General features: G+C 37.8%; 1 long non-coding RNA gene across 5 annotated transcripts; it reads left to right on the forward strand.

Moving 5' to 3' along the window:
• Positions 1–4,935: 4,935 nt before the first annotated feature.
• LOC124787967 lies at positions 4,936–24,001 on the forward strand. 5 transcript variants are annotated; one of them, XR_007016042.1, is made up of 4 exons: positions 4,936–5,162; positions 23,206–23,379; positions 23,459–23,559; positions 23,693–24,001. It is a non-coding gene; the product is annotated as an uncharacterized LOC124787967 (long non-coding RNA). The 5 variants fall into 5 exon arrangements; XR_007016044.1 differs by having other exon boundaries at positions 5,015–5,058; XR_007016041.1 differs by lacking the exon at positions 4,936–5,162 and adding an exon at positions 5,169–5,576.

Genomic DNA, 24,001 nt, shown 5'->3' on the forward strand with positions numbered 1-24,001 from the left:
ATGCATTCTGTCTGGTGGGCTTTTCATTAAGACAATAATAGTTCAATGACTACAAAGAATTAACCATATAGATAACATTTTTCTTCTTTGCTCTTATATCTATGTTAATATCATCTGAAATTATAATTTTATGTTGTTTATATTTGAACAATGGCAAAATTAGTGTGTTAATTTTTCTATAAGTATTATTTCATCAGATCTTGGAGTTTGATACATTGATACAATTACAATTTTTTGTGTGTGTATTACTATACCGGCTATTAAAATACGCCTTCAAGGCACATTTTGCTAAGGTCTACTAATGAATAATCTAAATCTAATTTGCTTTTAATGTAGATTGAGACTCCACCATGTGAGATGCTTCTTCTGCAATAGCTAGTAACTAGCAAATATCCCAGAGGAACACACAAGTCTATTTCAGACTCTTTTATCAAGTGTTCATCGATACACAATATACTGCAGATGATTTTATCAAGCCAGTACTGCAGTTCATTGATTTTACCACGAACTTATTGTACATTTATATGTAGAAGGAGAACATTGTTGTCTGCACAGAAAGGTATTTTCATGTCACAAGGTCTTGCATGTTCATTGATTTTCACCGATAGATCTAAAACAACACAGTTATCTGAATTAATTACTTTGCTGCAGTTTTTCCTTAACGTGGTTTCTACCACAGTCTAATGTAACAGTCACGACACTTCGCCTCGATTTTGTTGCCTGCCGCGACAGCAGCACCCCAAGCTGCCAGTAACTTAAACTGTGAGTTCGGCAGTATGTGAAAGGGGGTGGTTATTTATTTTGATTTCTGCAATGGTTTTTACAAGCAGGAGCGTTTGTAGAGCAATAAATTGGAGCAACAACAGGAAGGAGACACCACAGCTGTCTTTTTTTTAGGTTGGCTAAGGATCCTGAGAGGTATGTACTATCATGTTACTAAACTGTATCGTCAGGACTCACTTGCAAACTACACATTTATTAATGATTAATATTTCGTTTTATGAGCAGAAAATGGCTAGTTAACAGCAGACGAGAAGACCTTATGAAAAAAGACCCAGTATAATTTTTGGTATGTATTTCAATCACTTCTGTTGTTAGTCACTTAATTTTCCTTGCTTCCTTCGTGTGATGACACTATTTTGTGAGCACCTTGTTCACTGACAGATTGTTTGAAAATTATTCGAATATTTGGTTTAGCGTGAAATGTAATGTAATCAGCTCACTATAATGTTTTCAATATATTTCTCCCACTATTTGGTAGTTGCTTGTCCCACTTAGAATAATATATGGTGTCCATTTCATTTTCATTTAAAAAGAGGACATTGAAAATAAATTAGAGAAAAACCTGGGACAATGAAGAAAAAAAACAGGTCATAAATATTGTATACACTAATTTAATACACATACAAGTTTACCTTTAAAATGTGCACTCAGATGACCCCAAATAACTTTTTACAATTATTCTGCCACACTATCACTGTACTTTTCACTTTTATGTACTTTATCAAGAACTGAATATTCATTTGAAATTGTATAATAAAAGTCAGTACATGATACACCATTAAAGTATGCTTTGACAATGAGCAAGGCCCTCACTGTTTCAACTTTCATTCTGGTTTCCTCATCTGACCACAAAGAGTTCACTAACAAAAACACACATTCCACAGCAACATTTGACCCAGGAATTGGGAGACAAAACTCTACCAAATGAATCATGTTTTTCATGTTAATGTTTTTACTTTTGAAATAAGCAAATATTTTAGACCATGTTGCACTAACACTTTCTTTGTCTCCTTCTTCACTTTTTATGAAGTTCTGTGCACATGAAAATTCATCAAATAGTTCGTCTTCATCAACAGGAAAATTTGGTTCAATACTTTTAACAAAAACACAACAGTCCTGAATATCCTTTACTGTAGGTGCTCCTTTTCAGTATTAACCCAGACAGATGCTTTAAAAGGCGTGAGAAATGGTAATATACTCAATGCAAGAGTCATAGGAGATGTCAGCATAAATATGAAATTGTTCTGTAGTAATTTCACCCTCTTCTTCCATCTTTCTTAGAGTCTCATGTACAAAGGATGTGGGAAATCTTTCAGATTCTCGACATTGCAATTTGCCCAATTATTTGATTATTTCTTGATAAACTTCCACTATTGTGATTTCTTGTTTCTCAATACATTTAATTGTTGTGGAGAAAGGTTTTAGCTGGCTAGCAAGAAAATGTAGCAGAACAATAGACACCAGGTTATCAAAGAATTGTTCAAGGATAACAGGACACTTATCAAGGGAAATGAAATATGATTTCAAAGCAGGAAATATCTCTACAGTTCTTTCCAATGCTGGTAGCAGAGATAGCCACCTTGTCTTGCTGTGCCCAAGTACAGTTTTATATACAGTTTCAGTAAACTTACAGAATTACTTCAGAGATTCAACCCTTATTGTATATATGTGGAAATGCTGGTAGATTTTGTTTACAATTAATTGGCAGTCGATGGATAGGCAATCTGAGCCAGTTTGTAAGGAATTGTGCACGACATGTGCGGACAGCCAACACCTACTATATTATTCACTGTGTTCTGTTGCAGTTTATAGAACAATTTTTTTTTTCCTTTCCTCTGCTTGGCACCAAAATTGGTGTTAGTGTTGTCTGCAGAAACTTCAATCACCTTTCTCTCAAGATCATATTTCTTTAAAACCGCCAGCACATAATTCTGAAGTAAATCTGAAGTTTCTCCAGCTAAACTAAGGAATTCGAGCACTTTCACTGTGATGCCATTTACAGGGTGAAAATACCTGATAAGGAAAGGAACCAACTTCAAATCCAGATGACTCGATGTATCAATCATTTAAAACCTGCTGAGCTGCATACGGTGCAATAACATTTGAAATGATTGCATTACATTTTGTGTGGCCACATGTGAATTTAGGATTGAAAAGTTTTTTAACAACTGCTGTAGTAGAGTCCATTGACTTAAAGCTATGGTTATGCATTGCACTGTGGTATGCAAATGTAGCTTCTTGTGCTACCAACTTCCTATCCATTTCTGCTACTGATTTTAAGTTTACATAGTAGTCACTCACGCATTTGTTAGCTCTATTTGTTTGATCACTCATGCGATGTTTCTTAAGCCCAGTCCACACGCAACGATCTGTCTGCGCAGACATCGGCGCAGATGTCTGTACATGCAAAAGATCGCTGCAAATGTGGTGTGTTCACACGACACAAACCCCAACCTACTACTCGCCCGCCATCTGTCGGTGTAGAAAAGAAATATCAGTGGCAAGCGACTACGCTCCCCGAAAACGTCAAAATTTAATTCAGATATTTTGAAAAATAGAAATGGAGGAAGTTCTGTTGTGGTCTGTGTTCGCAACTTGTGTTGCAAAAAACATTCAGACCAACCGCAGGAAACAGAGAAAGCGGTCAAAATGGTGCAGACAGTAGCTGCTAAAGCGAAAGCAGTTTTGTCACGTAAATTTACTGCGAGAGTTGCAGGGCGAACCTGTTTTGTTTTACATAACCTCGTGATCCATTTCCTCGCACATTGGCACTCCAATTTCATCTTCAATTGTACTCCTGCTTGGTCTTGGCGTTTCTTGATCACTAAGAAAGCCAAGTAGATCAAAATACCATAACGTTGGCTGGTATACTTGATCTACTCCTACACCAGGTCTTCTAGATTTCTGAACTTTGGATAACTCTTTTCGGTAAACAGTTCGCTGACAGACTAATTTACTTGACTTGCCTTCATGAACTCATCCTTCAGGAAAGCGTAAATAGCTTCACATGTGTTGGGTATTATTTCACTCAATGCTTGTTTCGATATTGCAGATGAAAATTCCAAATCATTGTAGCTCCTTCCTGTTGCTAGGAATCTTCATGTTACTGCCAGGCGTTCATGAGGAGAAATTGCCCTTCTCATACAAGTATTTTTTCTCATAATATGAGGGGTTACATGCTTTAAAGAGATAATTATAAGTTTCGACATCCATCCGCAAATAATTTCGCCAGTTCGCAAAGAAATTATTTTTTTATTACCGTTTCTCTGTTTGCCGAGGCGCCAACTGCCCGCAATTTTTCAATTAGAGCATTGTATGCTGCTGTCTTTTTGTCTCGGTCACTATATTCTTTACTTTTAATCTTCCACAAACATGGGTGATTTCTGTATATTTCAATGAATTCACTTACAAACTTTCGAGAACACTGACGAGTATCAGCCATTTTAATGCCCTGTGCACACAAATACAAACACTAGACTGAGCAAACAGCTGTTTCACGCCAGATTTGCGACGATCTCCTGTCCACACGCTCCAACTTGTCTGCGCAGATGTGATTTGAACCGACAGATTTGAGAGGTTTCGCTCAAACCTCCAACTCCAACTTCCAGGTTTGCACACACCTCAGGTTGGTGCAGATCTTCTGTCCACACGCAACGATCTGTCTGCGCAGATGTGATGTGCGCAGACATTTGCGCAGACAGATCGTTGCGTGTGGACGGGCCTTTAGTCTTAATGTGATTCACAATGTCAGACCTTACACCATGATCAATAGCAAATTTTGATCTGCACAATGTACATTCTACAGTTTCTCCACTACCAGTAATAAAAGGAAACTTGCTTTTTATATTGCTGTTAAAATTACACTTTCGTTTTGGTATAATGAAACAGTGATTGCACCATGGAGGTTATTCTTACCTCCATGGATTGCACAGTGCAAAACATTAACAGTGAGGTGATGAAAGCCAGAGAGCAAGTATTAGTGGTGTAGAGTATCTCTAGACCGAAAGGACGGATTCAGTGGATCGATTTAGAAGAGAAGAATCTTCGTTGTTATTCGTAACCTATAGTGCGTTTAAAATTACTTGCGATTGTTGACAGTTCGGTACATGTTTGGGGTATGCTGAAAGTCATCACACGTTTCCTAGCGTAAATAATTGAGCAGTTAATAGCAAGTCAAACAACCAGTAGCGTAAAATACTCTAGCCAAGTGGAATCATAAAAAAACGGGACATTTGAGCGTCCCCCAAAAAACTTTCGGGACAGCGGGACATTTTGGTAAGAAACGGGACTGTCTCGGGGAAAACGGGGCGAATGGACAACGTAGAATAATATAAAGATGAAGGTCGTACTTGTGGCAACAGGCGACAATGACAAATACGGTAGGTCTACAGAACGATAAATGAGCAATCGATCGCTTTTGCGTGTAGAAGTACATGTCTCTGCTTCTTACATGTGAATCTGTGTGTTCATATGCTTTTGATATCAACGTGGTAAGCTGCAATTCTATCCAACGTCACAAGTGTTTCTTAAACAGCAGTGAGTGTCGCGACTGTTAGACAATAGACTGTGGTTTCTATCCTCCCTTCCCCTGTAACGTTGTATTGCGTAAAAAAGGAGGCCCATACGTGTCCCCAGAAATAGTGTATTTTTAAAAGTAGACAGTTGTGTTCTTGAATTTCATTTATAATTTTCTCTCGTGACAGAAATCTTTTACCCTGGTAATTCAGATGCTCACCGTATTCAGAGTGTAGATTTTTCGCCAGTCTGTTAATATCTACTACATTGCATTTTGCGTAAGTAGACCATAATTGTTTTATTCTAGTGTTAGTTTTGCGGATTTCGTTATTCACACGCATTATACATGAGGTCGTGTCTGAGGTATCGTCACAACAACAGTGTTTTTCATCATATTTACGTTTAAAAAATCCCTCAAACCTGTTATGCACTTTCCGGCTTTGCTGTGAGCTACGTCGTTGGCACCCGTCACACAAACAACGATGTCACTGTTCTTCAGTGTATTCCCGTGTTCTGAGACACGACTTTTTATCGGGACATTTCAGGAGGGCATGTGGAAAGACTTGATACTGTTGACAGTATATGCATAACTGCTTTGAAACTATTCACAGTGCGACGCATTTTCCGTAGCTGCTGTGTGTTTCCGGTTACAGACACGGGAAGTCAAGAGCAATAATATTGTGGTTGGGCAATAAGAGTGAACAGTGAAAACTTAAGGAAAATCCGATAACATTGGCATGGGCACCTAGTTCATCTGATATTAAATGACGCAGATAACTAATTAAACCATTATTAGCAAGAAATTGCCCCAGCTGGAACTGCCCGTTATTATTCTGAGTCGATCCAGTAGAAGGTACGTCCTGCATCCGTAACAGACGGCTCTCGAGTGTCAACGATTTACGAGAATAGAAGGCTGGGAATTCGCAGACTAGCTGCCCCATTGCGACTCTGCGGCCACGAACTTGGGAAGGCTGACGGTTGTGGATACACCCTCGCACGTCGCTAAGCAACCAAGACTACCCGAACACTCCAAAGGCCGCACAGCTGCTACGGTTAGTGATTATCCAGCTCACTTACTTTGAATACCCATGTGTTTTAATGTCCTTCTGTAAAGTTGTCACGCACATGCTTTTTGACGTGTGATATGTACCATGGGCAACCATTCGATAATTTGTAAAGGGTGGGGGGGGGGGGGGAGGAGGAGGGATAGAGAGTATTTTTAATATTTTGGAAGACAAATGACAACTTTTAACTAACTATAAAGAAGTTTAGTTTTTACCCAAAAGATAAAATAATGGGCAGTAATATATGTTGTTGCTGTGCACTCTTGTAATGTTTTGTGGTTCCTGCCTGGATGAGGAGAGGGTGGTCTGATAGGTGAGTGTCCAGTTTCCTCTCACTACAACACAAAATGCACATGTGATTAAAATACGCTTTATTACAGGAGCCAATTGAGTACTTCTACATCTACATTTATACTCTGCAAGCCACCCAACAGTGTGTGGCAGAGGGCACTTTACGTGCCACTGTCATTACCTCCCTTTCCTGTTCCAGTTGTGTATGGTTCGCGGGAAGAACGACTGCCGGAAAGTCTCCGTACGCACTCAAATCTCTCAAATTTTACATTCATGATCTCCTCGGGAGGTATAAGTAGGGGGAAGCAATATATTCAATACCTCATTCAGAAATGAACCTTCTCAAAACCTGGACAGCAAGCTACACCATGATGCAGAGCACCTCTCTTGCAGAGTCAGCCATTTGAGTTTACTAAACAACTCCGTAACGCTATCACGCTTACCAAATAACCGTGTGACGAAATGCGCCACTCTTCTTTGGATCTTCTCTATCTCCTCTGTCGACCCGACCTGGAACGGTTCCCACACTGATGAGCAATACTCATGTATAGGTCGAATGAGTGTTTTGTAAGCCACCTCCTTTGTTGATGGACTACATTTTCTAAGGACTCTCCCAATGAATCTCAACTGGGCACCCACCTTACCAACAATTAATTTTACTTAAAACTTTCGGGCTGATAGGCCGTGGTCGAAGTATAAAACTCTCTTCTGACGCTTCGTCTCAGACTGCGGGAGACATCCTCGGAGGTAAAGCGGCGAACTGCAGTTCGCCGCTTTTACCTCAGAGGATGTGTCCCGCAGTCTGAGACGAAGCATCAGAAGAGAGTTTTATACTTAGACCACAGCCTATCAGCCCGGAAGTTTTAAGTGAAGACAATACCGGCCTTTAAAGCTTACATTGTATGATCGAATTAATTTTATATGATCATTCCACTTCAAATCGTTCCGTACGCATACTCCCAGGTATTTTACAGAAGTAACTGCTACCAGTGTTTGTTCTGCTATATATAATCATACAATAAAGGATCCTTCTTTCTATGTATTCGCAATACCTTACATTTCTCTATGTTAAGGGTCATTTGCCACTCCCTGCACCAAGTGCCTATCCGCTGCAGATCTTCCTGCATTTCACTGCAATTGTCTAATGCTGCAACTTCTCTGTATACTACAGCATCATCCGCGAAAAGCCGCATGGAACTTCCAACATTTCAGTGATGTCCAATCTGAAGTTCTGTGGTTAACAGCAATCGGATAACATGTACTGATTCTTGAACCTTGTCCATGTCACAACTATATACAATGACTAACACTCCCTCACAGCTAGCTAAGGTGTGAGGTGATAACTGTCACTGTGGAAGACTAGAGCACAGTGCAGTGCATTGAGGTGCAGTGTGAACTTAGTCCCAATGTGACTTACTGAGGTACTGAGATTGAGACAGCTCAGTCAGAAGCGGCTTATATGCTCAGTTCCCAGGTGGTGTTATCAGTGCATAGCCTGTGGGTGTGTCTTGGTCTTCTCTTGTCATAGGCTTGCCTAGTTCAGTGCCTGCTATACAATGTTTCCTGGTGCCGACTGGTGTGCTCAAAATGATTCAAATGGCTCTGAGCACTATGGGACTTAACAGCTGAGGTCATCAGTCCCCTAGAACTTAGAACTACTTAAACCTAACTAACCTAAGGACATCACACACATCTGTGCCTGAGGCAGGATTCGAACCTGTGACCGTAGCGGTCGCGCGGTTCTGGACTGAAGCGCCTAGAACTGCTCGGCCACATGGGCTGGCCACCGGTGTGCTGGCAAAGATGTACGCCAGCACAATATGGCCCAAGAATGATGCGAGAAGCCTTTTTTTGTTCCGGAGGATGCCTAGTGTTGTACTGTGATAAAATGTAAAGACAAGAACAATCCAGAAGAAAATGAAACAACACTTTTTAAGAAAAAAATAAATGAATGCTTGGTTATAGCCAGTATAGTGCCACGAGCCAAAACTTGATAGATTTCCCATTTTTTGTTCAGAAGGTGAGACCTGATGTATTACATGCATTTGAGCACTATCTAACCCTACCAGAAACGGAATACAGATGTTTTGATACATTGAGTTGCATGTCCCAGACACTCAAATTTGATGAAAATTCACCACTAAAACCCTAGATATATTAAATTTCCAAGTGAAACTGCATACAGAAAACTAAATTGAAGGGTGGTATACCCCTAGACTAACTAAAACAAAAGGCATAAACACTAAATAATATCAAAGAAACTAAAGCTATTGACATTAAGAACAGACTGTACTGCAATATTTACAGGCTAAGAGGATCTACAGAATGTAAGCAGATAAAATTAGAGGAGGAAAGCAGTGCTAAACTTATTGAAGAAGCTCGCAGTATTTGGAAGGCAGCATGGTATCTGGTTAATGAACACAGTATAAACTCACCTTACACTCTAATTCTTGCAGTCTAGATGATTTAATGCATGTGTTATAAAAATAATGAAAAACACAGTAGGTGAAATTCTTGAATCTGGAATAGATCCTACAGTTGCTGCTAAATTTGTAAATAATTGCAGCATTGGAATGTCAAAGAGTGTGTCCTAAACACAGAGTAAAACCTACAGACCCACAGGAAGATGCAATATTTACAGCACTTCCTGTACTGTGTTAAAACCTATAGTATCTGAAATCACTCATCCCCTGCCGGAAGTAATAAGTAAATGCCTCCCTGCTCAGGTATGTCCAGTTTTACTAAAAGAACACCACACGGTAGCAGTTCAAAAAAAATAGAATCCACATGATACCAGTAATAGCTAAGGTAAGGAGTCCATAATGAAAGATAAAGTATTAAGATATTTTGAAGGAAATAATTCTTCTTATGATTTGCTTTTGGAGTGGCATATCAATGACAACAGCCCTAAGAGCTAAGTTCCAATGGTATTGGGAGAGCTGTTCTGAAAACTCTCAAATCCTATCTGAACAACAGATCAGTGCAAGGAGCAGATTCAGGTGAAAATACGGTACAGTGTTGTACACCACAGGAATCCATAATGGGGCCACTGGGGAAAAAAGGGGGGGGGGGGCGGGAGAAGATAGTTGCTCCGGCTGTTCAGCAAGCACAAGTCCTATTTACTGAGGTGAGGCTAGGCTGATCACGAACAAGATGAAAAATGATAAAGGCAAAATGCAGAGGATGACATGCAGCCTCAGTGATACTGTAGCATTAGGTGACACATTAGTCTCTAGACTTCTGGGCTGTTCACTGATACTAAGTTAACCTGTCAACAGCACCCTAAATGCATATTTTTCCAAACATTCACAAGTCCTGCATCTCCTAAGGAAACTAAAAAGTGTAATATCAGATCAGTACCTGCTAACGGTATAATCTGCAGTGTTCCACATCAGCTATGATACCAGTATGCAGGCTGCAAGAATGTGCTTTTATTGCAAAAGAAAGTGATGAGGGTCACCTCAAAACAAAAAAGATTGACCTTTGAAACAACTTTTTACCCAATTAGCAGTCATGAATGCTTTCAGCCAATATACAAGGGCACTCTGAAAAGTATTGACTCCCAGTTTTTTTATGGGGAGGCTCTTAAACCTTTTTAAATAAAACAAACTTTATTAACATTCTACATCTTTATTCTTCACGTCTACATACTTATTTCTCAACATGGCCACCCTGTTGACAAACACATTTCTCCCAGTGAGAGACCATTTTGCTGATACCCTGACTGTAGAATGTTTGACTATGTTGACAGAGCCCCAACCTCACCTCTGCCTGCACTGCTTCATCACTATCAAAATGAAGTACTTGAAGATGTTATTAAAGCTTTGGAAACAGTTGATGGAGCCAAGCTGGGACTGTATGGAGGATGATCAATGACAATGAATCCAATGTGTCAAATGGTCAGATGTTGCAGTGTTCATGTATAGTCTGGCTTTGCTGAAGGAGAATGCTCCATGTGTGGACAAGCTCTTTGAATATGTTGTTTCATAAATTCACTTACAGCATGCTGTTTATCATGCACCAATATGTTAAACACCATGATGTTACGCAATACAATTTGGAGCTGTTCAGCAGCAGGAGGTTGCAACAATGAAGTGGGGAAGTCGACAGAGTAATATGCACAACGTGTAATAACTCAGCTGATATTAACAACAGAATAAAAAATCCAGAGGCCTTATTTTTCAGCATCCCCTCTTATTTTCAGCTGCTTCATTCACACAAAGATAAATTGTTTGTTCTCCAGAGCTACAGAAAGGGAAATGTTCATCAATACAGCACTTTCAATAAAGGCAGCTTCCATATGGTGGCCTAAAATGATTTAATCCACTACCTGAGGATATTCAGTCATTGCCACTGGAGCACTTTAGAACTAAAATAGTTTGGGGGGGGGGGGGGGGGAAAGTTTTGCCCCAGACATCACACTGGGTTTCTGTTACCAAAGAAGTGGCTGAAAACAGGATAAACAGCAACAGTTTTAACAGAGACCAAGTGTACACACTTGACAGGGCATGAGATTGGGCTTTGAACATTGAGCGAAAGCAAAGATGTAAAGTAGATGCTTGTAGGGACGCAGTAGTGGTAGTTTCAAACGTTGCCGCCGGCCACTTACACCATGTGACGTCTCTCTGTTTTGTGGTGGGACAGGGCTGCTGGGAGCTACCCAACTCACCTTCCACACATGCGCCACACTGACCTTCTCTGGTACATCCCAGATGCCACTGTTATATCTATATAAGCAGAACATTGTGCTAGCCCTGGCCAGTCAGTGTTTTCAACTCCTGATGATGATAGGAGGGATAGCTATTATTTGAAGCAACGTGTATAAATACTTCACATAGAAATAGATACATTCACAAAAATCGTGTACACTGCCAAACTTTGATCCTGCTAAAAAATCTCCATTTCAGGGCTAACATAGCTTATCTGAAAGTCTCATTCCTATATTTCTAAACATCTTACCTTTGCAAAAATACTATATTTCAAAAGTTACCTGTAATCAGACTTGTTGCTGTCATAAGTATTAAAGAATCTTAAATGTAATAATTTTGAAAATCCAATGTCACAGTCTTGTAGTCATAATTTTTCTGTTTCTAACGGTTAGTAGTTTTCCTAGAATAATGTTTTAGTTTATGAAATATTCCAATTAGAAAATTTGACTTTCCAGAAAATTCTTGCTGGCTTTTGTAACTTTTAATGTGCATCAGTACTTCCATGCTATAAAGCAGAAATTATCATTTACACTTTGTGTGTATAGTTAACCAACTATTAGTCAAAATAATGTCTCTGCGTAATGAACTGTAAATTAATATTTTGGATAACTGTCCTACATGCATCTTTAAATAGGCGTTGCTCATACAGCAATGATCAGTTGGTACTCAACATCCAGCTTGTAAATTTCCCTGTAAAGTTAGTCTGTGACAAGATATAGCAAAGTGCAGTCATCATATGAAGTACCATGTCACTCAGTATTTTTTCAGTGAGCTTATGCTGAGTAATAGTGTAATATTGATGCATTCGAATTTTGTTATCTTGAGTTCCACATCAGCAGGGTGCTCTGAGATATAATTGAATGTTGTAAATACAGTTACAGGTGTGGAACAGATACTCCTTGTAGAAAAGAATTATTGGCATTTATAACTAAGTTTCCAGGTCTGTGGTGGGAAATTATGAGGATTAATATACAGTTGGTTTGTTTTTAACCTCAGTTGCCTAAATAACTCTAAAACAATGCATTGTATGAAGAAGTGTTATAGGTGAAAAGTTAAGAGGACATCAGTCTGTGTAACAACTGGCAAACTGCCCACCTATTTTCCACCCGTCCTGCATGCGCAGGGTCAGCTTCATATTTTCAAATGAGAACCCCCATCTTCTGTATATTTGGATTGTACACCAAACATGTACTGTTTATGCAAACCATTGTTTTCTGTTTGTGATAGATGGTGCTGTAATCAACAAATATCAGTTGTGCTTGTTTTTGTAATTAAGAATGATTCTACATTGTATTTACAATACAAATGTAAACCTTTGTTAATATTTATGTTCGAAATTTACTTAAGTGTTGCAAATTTGATTGTATAGTGCAGTACAGTTAGCCGTTTAAATGTCTGGTTAGAAACTGCATTTAGCATGATCCAGGAATGACAGTGTGGATGTTACAGTTTTCTGCACCTATCAGGGTGCTTGATATTGGCAGGTCCACTTGGCTCTCACCATTGGTGTGCTTGATTTCAGTGTGTACCCTTGTGTCTCACCATTGGGGTGCTTGTTTCCAGTAAGTCTCCTTGTCTCTCACAATTGGGGTGCATGATTTCAGTGAATATCCATGACAGGGATGCCTGTCACTCTCACTTTTGAGAAAAATGCACACCTTCCTTGCAAACTCTAAAGAAATATTTTCACATTGTGGCTGATTGACAGTGTCTTGCACATTGTAAGATTAACTGCATGGGTATGGCAGTGTACATATTCTGCATTAGGATAGAATTTTTGTACAAATCTTATATCCCACCAGAGGAACCAGCCATAACAGAAGCCCCATCATGCATTTGTACAATCGATTTTTGGGGAGACTCGTTCACTTTTTGCATGTCTATTCTTGTAGCAAACATCTGTGCATCTTGGCTGAAAGGAGGAGGGAAACTCTAGAACTTTTCTGTTGGTTTATTCTTAATACGTAGTTGTATCCAACAGCCATCTGAAATACATTTGGTCTGTCACCAATTTCATCTACTGTAACAGCTAATAATTCTGATTCCATTACTTGCTTTGAAATATCTTCGTATCAAATTGAAACTTAATTTGCAAAAGTTCATTTTGAATTGTTTTGGACATTCCTGTAAAAAAGTTGCCTTATCCAAATGATTTTTTAATGGTGCTCTTTGATAACAGTTCAGTTTCATCTTGACCTCTTAAGAGTAGTTCCTTTGAACTATAGAAACGAATGCAATTTATGAAAATATTTAACTGATACCTATTGCACCTAACTTCCTTCTTATACTTTACAATTCTCTTTCCACACACACACACACACTACCCAGTTATTCAGCTACATTAACAGTTTCAAAAAGTGCAAGTCTTCAACAATTTTGTATGTCAACAGCTGAAAATACATGCTTCTTCACTTTGTTACTGAGATGATTTATGTCCATAGTTCCCACTTTCATCTGTGATGATTGCCTACCAAACAGGCATGGGAAGCAAAATAATGTATTTTTAACTTCACAGCCACATAACCAATCACTGTTTCTATAAATCCATTTCAGGTGTTCCTTTGATTTGCTGATTGCCAGTATTATTTTGCACAATATTTACAACTGGTAGGTCATCTTAGTCCCTTCACAGCTAGCTTCTCCTCACTGGAAATGTGAGACAACTCTGTTTCTTGTAAATTACTGTGTTTTTGTCGTCTACAGTCCAAATATCAGTTTGATGTAGCTCTCAATGCTACTGTATCCCGTGCAAGCCTCTTCATCTCTGAATAATTATTGCAACCTACATACTTCTGAACCTACTTACTTCATTCACCTCTTGGTCTCCCTCTTAAATTTTTACCCACCTCAATTCTATCTAGTAATAAATTGCTGATCCCTTGATGTCTCAGAATGTGTCTTATCAACCAGTCCCTTCTTTTAGTCAAGTTTTACCACAAATTTCTTGTCTCCATTATTCTATTCAGTACCTCCTTATTAGTTACATGATCTACCCATCTAATCTTCAAAACTTAGGCGCAAAAGTATATGAGAGGCCATGTGTCTACAAAATTAACTGTCAACAATATGAAAAGTTTTACATTGCCCAGATGAGAAGGAAACTAAAGAAAAGGTTTCTTCAACACACACAACAAACAAACGCTTCAGCTTTGGGCTTCAGTCTTAAAGCTTGTAACCACAGAATAGGTACCATTGCTGAGAATATGAAAATACTGCATCAAGCAAAGAAGGGATTAAGTATGAACCTTCTGGAGGAAATTGAAATCTTCCGTAACTTAAAAAAAAAAGAACAAAAAGAATTGAAAAATAAGGCTTTATTTGAGAATTTCTGTGAGGTCTTTCACTCATGATTCCAATCCACAGCCTGACTGTTTGAATTATACCATTACTCCTCTCTTACCTACCATTCCCTTTTAGTTCAGTTTTATAATATGAAGAGATTGCGTAACATACATGTGACAAGTTTCATTTAGCATTTCAATGTCAACACCCGATGTTAATGACTCTTTTATTGCACCCCAATTAGTTTTCTTCATTACGTGAATGTAGTACAGATATATTATTTATGGTTTTGTTATCCATGCACTGTGTATTACTATGGTTCATTATAAGCATTTAAAAAGTGTTTGTATCTTCTCTCCTGTTGCCTTACACTGAGTATGCTAAACACTCTGTGATTCTATTTTTAACTTTTATTATATTTTCCAGTTAACAAGTTGCCTTTGCTTAAAATATGTTCCTACACTAAAGATGTAGTTCTCACTTTAATGAACAACAGGTCATATATCCCTTTCTTAACTGTGTATTGTTAAGTGCTATTATGTACATAACCAACATGTATTGATATATTAGATATGTCATCTGTAGCCTGATGTCTATATTCCATCTAACGTGTTTAAGTCCATACATATGCAAGTTCGTATTACATTTAGCAAACATTTGTGTTGATCGTGTCAAAGAAATTTTCTATATGGCTCTCAACAAGTATACTCAATGGATGTGCCTCTAATGCCTTTAGGTAAATTTTTACAATGTTTAAAGAATATTACTCATCACTACCGCTACTACATACATGTTGTCAGTATACCTTAAAGCCAAATTTAAGTGCACAGTTGGTTATACTGTTGTTGTTTATCCCCCCCCCCCTCCCTTCTTTAAGATACTAGCATTACTGACATAATAAGCTTCCAATTAAGAACAGCAATGAAACTTCATTTACATATGAAGGTTTCCCTTAAATATAGCATATTTCGGAAAAAAATTCTGTGTTTCCTTTTTAAGATTGCAACTATGATGATCATCTTTTATCAGCTGATCTACGCAATTGCTTTTCTACTATTTTGTCTAACTTAGCACTTTCTTCCTGCTGTACCTCTGGCCATTTGAAGAATTTTAATAGTGATTTCCCTATAAATTTTTTTCGTAGTATTTCTATGCAAGACAATCTCATAGACAAATGATGTAGTTCATTCAAAACCATTTGAAATTCTGGCACTAATTTTGCCCAAGTTTTGCATAAACGTCCTATCTCCTTCATAACCCTTTCACACGGATTCGATTTTGGATTATATTTTGATATTGTGGCATGCCTTACATTCTCCCAAGCTAGAAACTCTATAAATGACTGACTCACAAACAGTGAACAGTTATCCATTAATAATCTCTTAGGTTTTCGTACCTCTACAAAATATTTGCACATACAGTTTATAACTGTCTCTGGGTTAGCTTCATTAGACTGTTACATTTAACATATTTAGACCAACACTCTAATGGAATGTAAATATATCTAATTCCTGCTTGACTTGCTGGTAATGGTCCATAAAACTCCAAAGCTGTTAAATCGTGTAAAGCTCTAGGTATCATAGGAGACATTAAGTGTAATGTGTTTCTCTCTAATTTTCCTTCACCTTTTGACAGACTTGACAGGTCTGTAGTAATCTTACAGCATACTTACCTAGTTGTTTAAAATGGTAAAGCTTTACCATCTGTTTTATACATTTCCTTATTCCAAAATGCCCATAACCTTTATGTATAAACCAAATTAAATCATTTTATGCACACTCAGGTACACGTGATTTCCAGTATGATGTATTTGTATTCTCTGTCCAAAATAATTCTTGGTTGATCACTGTCCAAAGTTTGTCTTCTGTGGGCAGTAACTCATTTTTCTCATACTTTAACATTTTAAGATTTACCTCTTCTTCATCTTTCATTCCTTGCCTGATTTTATTAAGTAATACACGTACTTTGTCTTTTGTATAGTTTATTTTCAGAAAATTTGTATTAAAAATCATTACTGGTCCAGTAGTTCTCTAAGAAACTTCCTGGCAGATTAAAACTGTGTGCCGGACCGAGACTCGAACTCGGGACCTTTGCCTTTCGCGGGCAAGAGCTCTACCAACTGAGCTACCCAAGCACGACTCACATCCCATCCTCACAGCTTTACTTCTGCCAGTACCTCGTCTCCTACCTTCCAAACTTTACAGAATGTTCGCAGGAGAGCTTCTGTAAAGTTTGGAAGGTAGGAGATGAGGTACTGGCAGAAGTAAAGCTGTGAGGACAGGACGGGACGTGAGTCGTGCTTGGGTAGCTCGGTTGGTAGAGCCCTTGCCCGTGAAAGGCAAAAGTCCCGAGTTGGAGTCTCAGTCCGGCACACAGTTTTAATCTGCCGGGAAGGTTCATATCAGCACACACTCTGCTGCAGAGTGAAAATCTCATTCTGGTAACATCCCCCAGGCTGTGGCTAAGCCATGTCTCCGCAATATCCTTTCTTTCAGGAGTGCTAGTTCTGTAGGTTCGCAGGAGAGCTTCTGTAAAGTTTGGGAGGTAGGAGACGAGGTACTGGCAGAAGTAAAGCTGTGAGGACAGGACGTGAGTCGTGCTTGGGTAGCTCAGTTGTAGAGCACTTGCCCGCGAAAGGCAATGGTCCCGAGTTCGAGTCTCGGTCCGGCACACAGTTTTAATCTGCCAGGAAGTTTCATATATGCGCACACTCCACTGCAGAGTGAAAATCTCATTCGGAGTTCTCTAAGAATTAATCATTCCTAATGGCAATCGTGATAATGCATCTGGTACACGATTTAATGTTCCCTTGATGTAAACTATTTGTATTTGAAACTGTTGTAAAAACAATAGCCACCTCAGGAGCCTCCTGTGCTATAAACAACTTTCCGTTGAGAATATCAATGCTTGGTGATCTGTATAAATAACAGTTTCTGAACCCCAAATCAGTGCCTCAAATTTCTTTAAGTTCCATACCACAGCAAGTAATTCTTTCTCCCTTGCTTTATAATTCAGCTTGTGTGTCTAGGCTGCGGCTAGTGAAAGCAATGGTTTTACATTCTTCCTCTTCTGGTTCCCATTTGCCATGAAATATTTTTGCTGCTATGCCATATTCTGATGCACGTGTTGCGCTGCTAAATAGTTCACGAAGACTCGGATGGTTTAAAATATCATTGACTGGGGTATCCTTTCCTTCCTAGAATGCATTTCATGCACTTTCATCCCATACCCGTTTTGCTTTAATAGTGATAGTAGATGTGGGTTATTCATGACTTGTCCTTGTTATACCGTCTATAGAATCCCACTAATCCTAAAAAGGAACGTAACTGTTTCACATTCTGTGGATGTGAACAGTCTTTAATCGCCATAATAGTTCTGGATCTGGCTTAATTTCTCTTATTCCTGTGAGACGCCCCAAGAATTTTAGTTCCTGTCGCCCAAAATGTGATTTAGCAAGCTTAATACTTATTCCATTGGTGTAAAATTTCTTTAGTGTTCTTGCAAGTAAATCACAATGTTCCTCCCAGGTTTCTGAAACAATAAGTACCGTATATCATCTACATAAATCAATAGCTCTTGTAACAACTTTTTCCCTAATGCTTCATCTAATGCTCTTATAAACACTGATACTGATATGTTTAACCCAAATGGTAAAACTTTAAACTGGTATGACTGTCATATAGGAATGCAGTATAAGGTCTAGATTCTGTAGCTAATTTCACCTGCCAGTACCCTCCGTGAGATCCACAGAGCTAAAATAGAGCTAAAATAATTTGCTTTTGCAAAACGAGCAAGTTTGTCTATGCATATGGGACGATCTCTCTCCGGTTCAATGTGATGATTCGAGGTTCATGTGTCTAGTACTAGGTGCACACCTCCTGTTATCTTTCTGACAACCAACAGTGGCTTGTTGAATAAGCTTGTACTTCTTTCTATAACATTTCTATCTACCATTTTATCTATTTCTTCCTTTTTTGATGATAGGTACAAGGTAAGGTCTGCAGAAAAAAGTTCCCTTGTTTTTAATCTTAAAACCATACAAATAGTCTACTATATTCCCTGGTTTGTCTGAAAATACATCTGAATATCTACATAGTATTCCATATAGCTCTTCCTTTTGAGTAAGGGTTAACAGTTCCGATTCGTAAGCCTTTGCATACAAATCAACTTTATTTGCAATTTGTTGTAGATTACTTACATCCTTATCCACTGAACTCATATTATATATTAACCATAAATTATTACCCCCTTATAGTCCTTGACAGCAATCTGTCTTATATATAATCTCTTTATTATAGTTATCTAGATTGCACTTAAAAGAACCACTCTGAAAGTCTATTACCACTGCATATTTTATTAACTGAACTACTCCTAATAATACTTGCACATTTATTTTAGAGACTATTAACAGGGTTTCTTCAAACACTAATTGATCTATTCCAAAAGTAATCCTTGTTTCCCATTTCACTACATTGCTCTGAGTACCTGTAATATCTACAATATGTACTCCCATTTTTTATTTATTTCTCTCTTGTTTCGGTGTCCATGTTGTGACACTATCACAGGATATGGAACGTGTCAATTTTACAAGCTTTTGGCCAGAATTTATGATAATACATAAAACAAAACAAAAGCAGTAAACAGTAACTTAGGTCCCACTACAAAAAATACATTTTAGAGATAGATAGAGATTACAAAATAGTAAGTGTCACAGAGAAATAAATATTGCAAAATATATGTTTCAATAAAAATATTTGGTATTACAAATATAAATTTGGGCATACATTTGCAATTTACAATACAAGAAATGTTAAACACTGTAGTTCAGGAACTCTTCTATTGTTTAAAATGATCCTTGCAATAGGAACTGCCTGAAGGTTTTTTAAACAAGAGATCATCATCTACCAAACACTTAATTCTTGAAGGGGGGGGGGGGCATTAAAAAATCTTACAGCCACTGAAATGGACTTCTTTCTGCACCATACTTAGATTTGGCTGTTCATAGTGGATATCATGTTTCCTTCTAGTATTGTGACTGTGACATGCACTATTCAGCTAAAAGATGGATTTTTCTTTCCTTATGAAGCACATCAAAGAGAATACATATTGCGCAGTGGATGTAAGTATTTCAATCTTCTTAAAAAGATTCCTGCATGTGGCTCTAGGATAGACTCCACACATGATCCTTATGGCTCTTTTTTTGTACACACAGTACTTTTTTAGCCAGTGGCTTATTTCCCCAAAATATAATTCCAAATGCCATAATTGCATGAAAGTAACCATAATACGCTGACTTCATGGTTTCCATATTTCTATAAGAAGAAACAATGTGCAATGCAATGAAATGCCATGCATGACAGGTAACTTAGGAAATTCCTTTATTCTTCCACATAATAGCCATTCCTCCAAAATTATTGATACTTTGCTTCCTGAATCAATGTAAATTTCCACTCCTTTATTTCCTATTCTTCCAATTAAAATTGGTTTGCATTGCACCTTTTCTAAATTTTCCTCTTCCACTAATAACCAATCATTTATAGGTGATATTTTACTGTAAGCAATCATTTTACTTATATATGGGCCGAATTTTGTTCTGTGCCATCCTGGAGTCTGACCCAGGATTGTTCTCATTTTCATCACTGTGGTCAGATACCAATTGGAAATTACTTCAATAATACACTAATTTGCTTCTGTGTCATTATTTCGTTGCCTATTCATTTGTTAGTTTTGAGTTGTAAACACCAGCAAGCTTATGTTATTTCTCCCCCCTCTATGGTTATTGTGATTTAGACTGTTATTCCTGCTGTGAACAGTACCATTACTGCTCATTCTACAATAATCGGATTCCTTACATCTGCGGTAAGGAATTAGGAAAGGATTTGTTATTGGAATTCCCTGTATTTCAGTCATACACTGAATAATTTACATTTCTTTCAATATTCAGCATGGCTAAACCTCCAATAAAGGTCAATAACTTGTTCAGTTTTCCACCCTCTCTACAATATTCCTTGTCGAGTGTGGTATGGTAAACATGTACTGAGTACTTTTACTTGGTGCATTTCATCTGTTGGATCATCTAAGTACTTCGATTTTGTCAAATGCCATTCTATGTACTTTTTATATGTGCCCCATGAATTATAGTATGGAGCAGGGTCTAATAAATGTAAGATTAATTTTTCCCGAGTACTTGATGATGAGTACTTACTCTTAAAGCTTTCTTCAAAATCTTTCCAATACACAAATTCTTCTTCGTGAGCATTTCCCCATTCTGCAGCACCTCCCATTAAATATCCTAATGTTAAATCTATTTTCTTTGTCATCCCACTTTTTAGGCAAAAAATCTGGCCAACACTCTTAAAAAATAAATTGGGTGTACATCACCGTCTGGTTTATACTTTGGAAATTGCTTTGCTAAATTAAACTCATTTTCTATATATAAAAACCTCCATTACATCTTTAGTTACTCCTTTACTATTTTCTATTATCGCCTATTGCTTCCCATATCCTATAAAGTTCTTGTTTACTGTTAATTGACCTTCCCCAGAAGTGATATTATTTATTTCTGTTTTGTCTTTTACTTCTTGTTCTACGAGTAACTGTAAACATTTTTCCAAATGTTGTATAGCATCAGGTGTCCTTATTACAGCATTTTTCTGTATGGACATGATATGCTTGTTGGCAGCTGAAATACTTCATACCACTTCGAATCAGGAATTCACATTATCTACATAGCTCGTCCACCGTCGGGTTGTTATTCTGTGTACACTTTCTTGTAAATCATCTGTTAACACTTGTTGTACCTCTACTGACACAGATTCTCGTAATTCATTTACTTCAGAGTTTATTTCCATTATTTTAATGTTTTGATTATTAATTTGTACATTAAAGTTAGAATTTAAGTTAGCTTTAACCTCTTGTATTTTATGGCTTAGTATGTCCTCTATTGATTCAGTAATTTGTTCTTTAATGGACTTCATTAATTCTAGTTGTTCCGCTTTCCATCCTTCCTTATCCTTCATTGTTTGTTCTTTAGTTATGCCTTCTAGTATTGATCTTAACTCCTCGTTTTGCATTTCCATCTTTCTTGTGATTGGAATGCACTATTTATTACCAATCAACAATATTAGCATTAAACATATACTAACACTACTGTTTCTACTTTTTAAATGTTTACGGCTCATCCTTCTGGGGAGCTGTGAACTGCATGTTGGTAGCAGAACAGCTGAAGCTGGTGCTGAAGCCTGCTCTCATGCTGCACACTGCCGCTGACTGGACAACCCAGCACCCCATACTTGAGTAACTGCTCACCATTCTGTGTTGATAACTCCCTCTGGATCAACGTCCGCCATATGCGTTATCCAGTCAAAACAATTTTGTTAAGTTTTGAACTAATTCTGTGCAGTCATTGCTTGTAATGTGGGTGCACTTTCTGCTGCCACGTTCTCCTTCTTTCTGTTTCAGATTTGTGACAGTAAATTATATTTTGCATTCATTATGTGTTTACTGTTCTTTCTTAGACAATTTGTTCGAAAGAAGCTCTTAATTATTTTTTATTTCTTGTTACGTGCATTATAAGGTACTGTTGTTGATCGCTAGCTGCCAGTGGCAACTTCTGTCTTCCAATCTTTGGAGTCGTAATTCTGACTCAAATTAAAATCCTGCTGCTGTATATGTTGTAAGATTTGCAGTGGGTCTTATACCAGCACTAGCAAGAAGTTGCTTCCCTGGCCGATATAACAGGGCAATATTTTGCCAACCCCAAGTAGTATTACCTTTATCCTCTCTTCTCAGAGTAGTTTTATGGTGGTCTGGATCCTTCCATGCCACCTCCCTGTCGATCCAACTGTAGTGGAGATTTCTGGAATGCTTCTGTAAGTTCTCGCTGTTGCGCTACTAAATAAATAGCCACACTTCTCACAAACAGGGATATATTTTGCCCAGCATTTTCACTAGTACTTTTCACAGCGCAACTAACAATTGCTACGGTAATACCACTCTCTTGAGTACATTCAAACGACAGTACATGTGTACTCTAGGACCTGAGAGAAAAAACCAGAAAATCAACTACCGCTCTTAAATTGTTCATTACGCTCTTGTTGATGGGTCATTTACTCCAAGGCCCTCGGATTCAGGCAGTTGCTGCACCACGGCACAAATGACTCCCGGACGACCAGTGGTTGTGGTACCATTTTTATTGGTCCCCTTCTTGCCAGCTCCACCACTGCTCCACATTTGCTACATACAAGAAAGGAAAATTCACAGTTTCCCTTTCTCGCTACATTTATTCTTATTCAATTTACTCACGAGCCTCTCAACCGTGTAACATGTGACTGTATGAAAGCATGCCACAGGAGTTGCAACAAGTATTGGGTATTTTGGTTTCCACATTTGTCATTGATTTTTCAAAATTGGCTTTTTTTGTATTCAAGGTTTTTATCAAATAAACCTTGCATATGTAGAGGAATTTATTTTTTAAATTTACAAATTTATGCTTATTTGACATGTAACATTGTATTGTGTCAATTTGATTCTAAGTTCACATTTTCTGTCTTTTGTTGCAGTGAAACGAGTTCTTAACGAGGTTGTGTGATGTCCCCTGATGAGTTCTGTTCTGCCCGTGGTGAACACAGTTTATTGAAAAATAGACAGAACATCACTAACTTCATAAAGTAAACATATTTGGCATCTTTGGTATTCATATTGTGGATAAAGAACAGCCAAGCACTCCCTATGGGGTTTGTAATTCAGACTGAAAAACTATTGCTATCCACACTCATTTATTCTGCATTGATTTTCTTTGTATCCTCTTTCCAGCCAGCACCAATTTCACCTGACAGAACTCTTGTAGGGCTGCCCTTGTTTTTACTTGTAAGATCTGTTGCAGCCTTCATCAGAAGAAGAAGATTTATGGAAAAGTATGTCAAAATATCACAGTTTTCATATTAAAATTTCATTAAATATATATCAGTGACAATGTCTTAATTATTTCTGTTACTTTGCAACTGTAGTCTAAGTTTTGTTCCTAACACAGATCTTGCGTCTTTACAGTGGTCTCTGGATGAAAACAGACACAACACTGGTGCAATATTCTACAATATTTATTATTTGTTCCACAAACAGTTTATTGGCTGTTACACCATCATCTGGTACAAAGTTAAGTGTATGGTGCAGAGATATTCTGTTGGGTCAAAGATTTTAAACCAGTGCATCTACACTGTATCTTCATTTCCAGATATGAAAATGTTTAGCAATGAAATAATGTTATTTCAGTGTAAATGTAATATAATCTTTTGTAACTAAGAGAAAATATGTGACAAATCAACAGATGAATGATGTACAAATTAAAACAGTTGTTTA

This window comes from Schistocerca piceifrons, chromosome 3, assembly GCF_021461385.2.
Source record: "Schistocerca piceifrons isolate TAMUIC-IGC-003096 chromosome 3, iqSchPice1.1, whole genome shotgun sequence".
In the NCBI taxonomy this organism is placed as follows: domain Eukaryota; kingdom Metazoa; phylum Arthropoda; class Insecta; order Orthoptera; family Acrididae; genus Schistocerca; species Schistocerca piceifrons.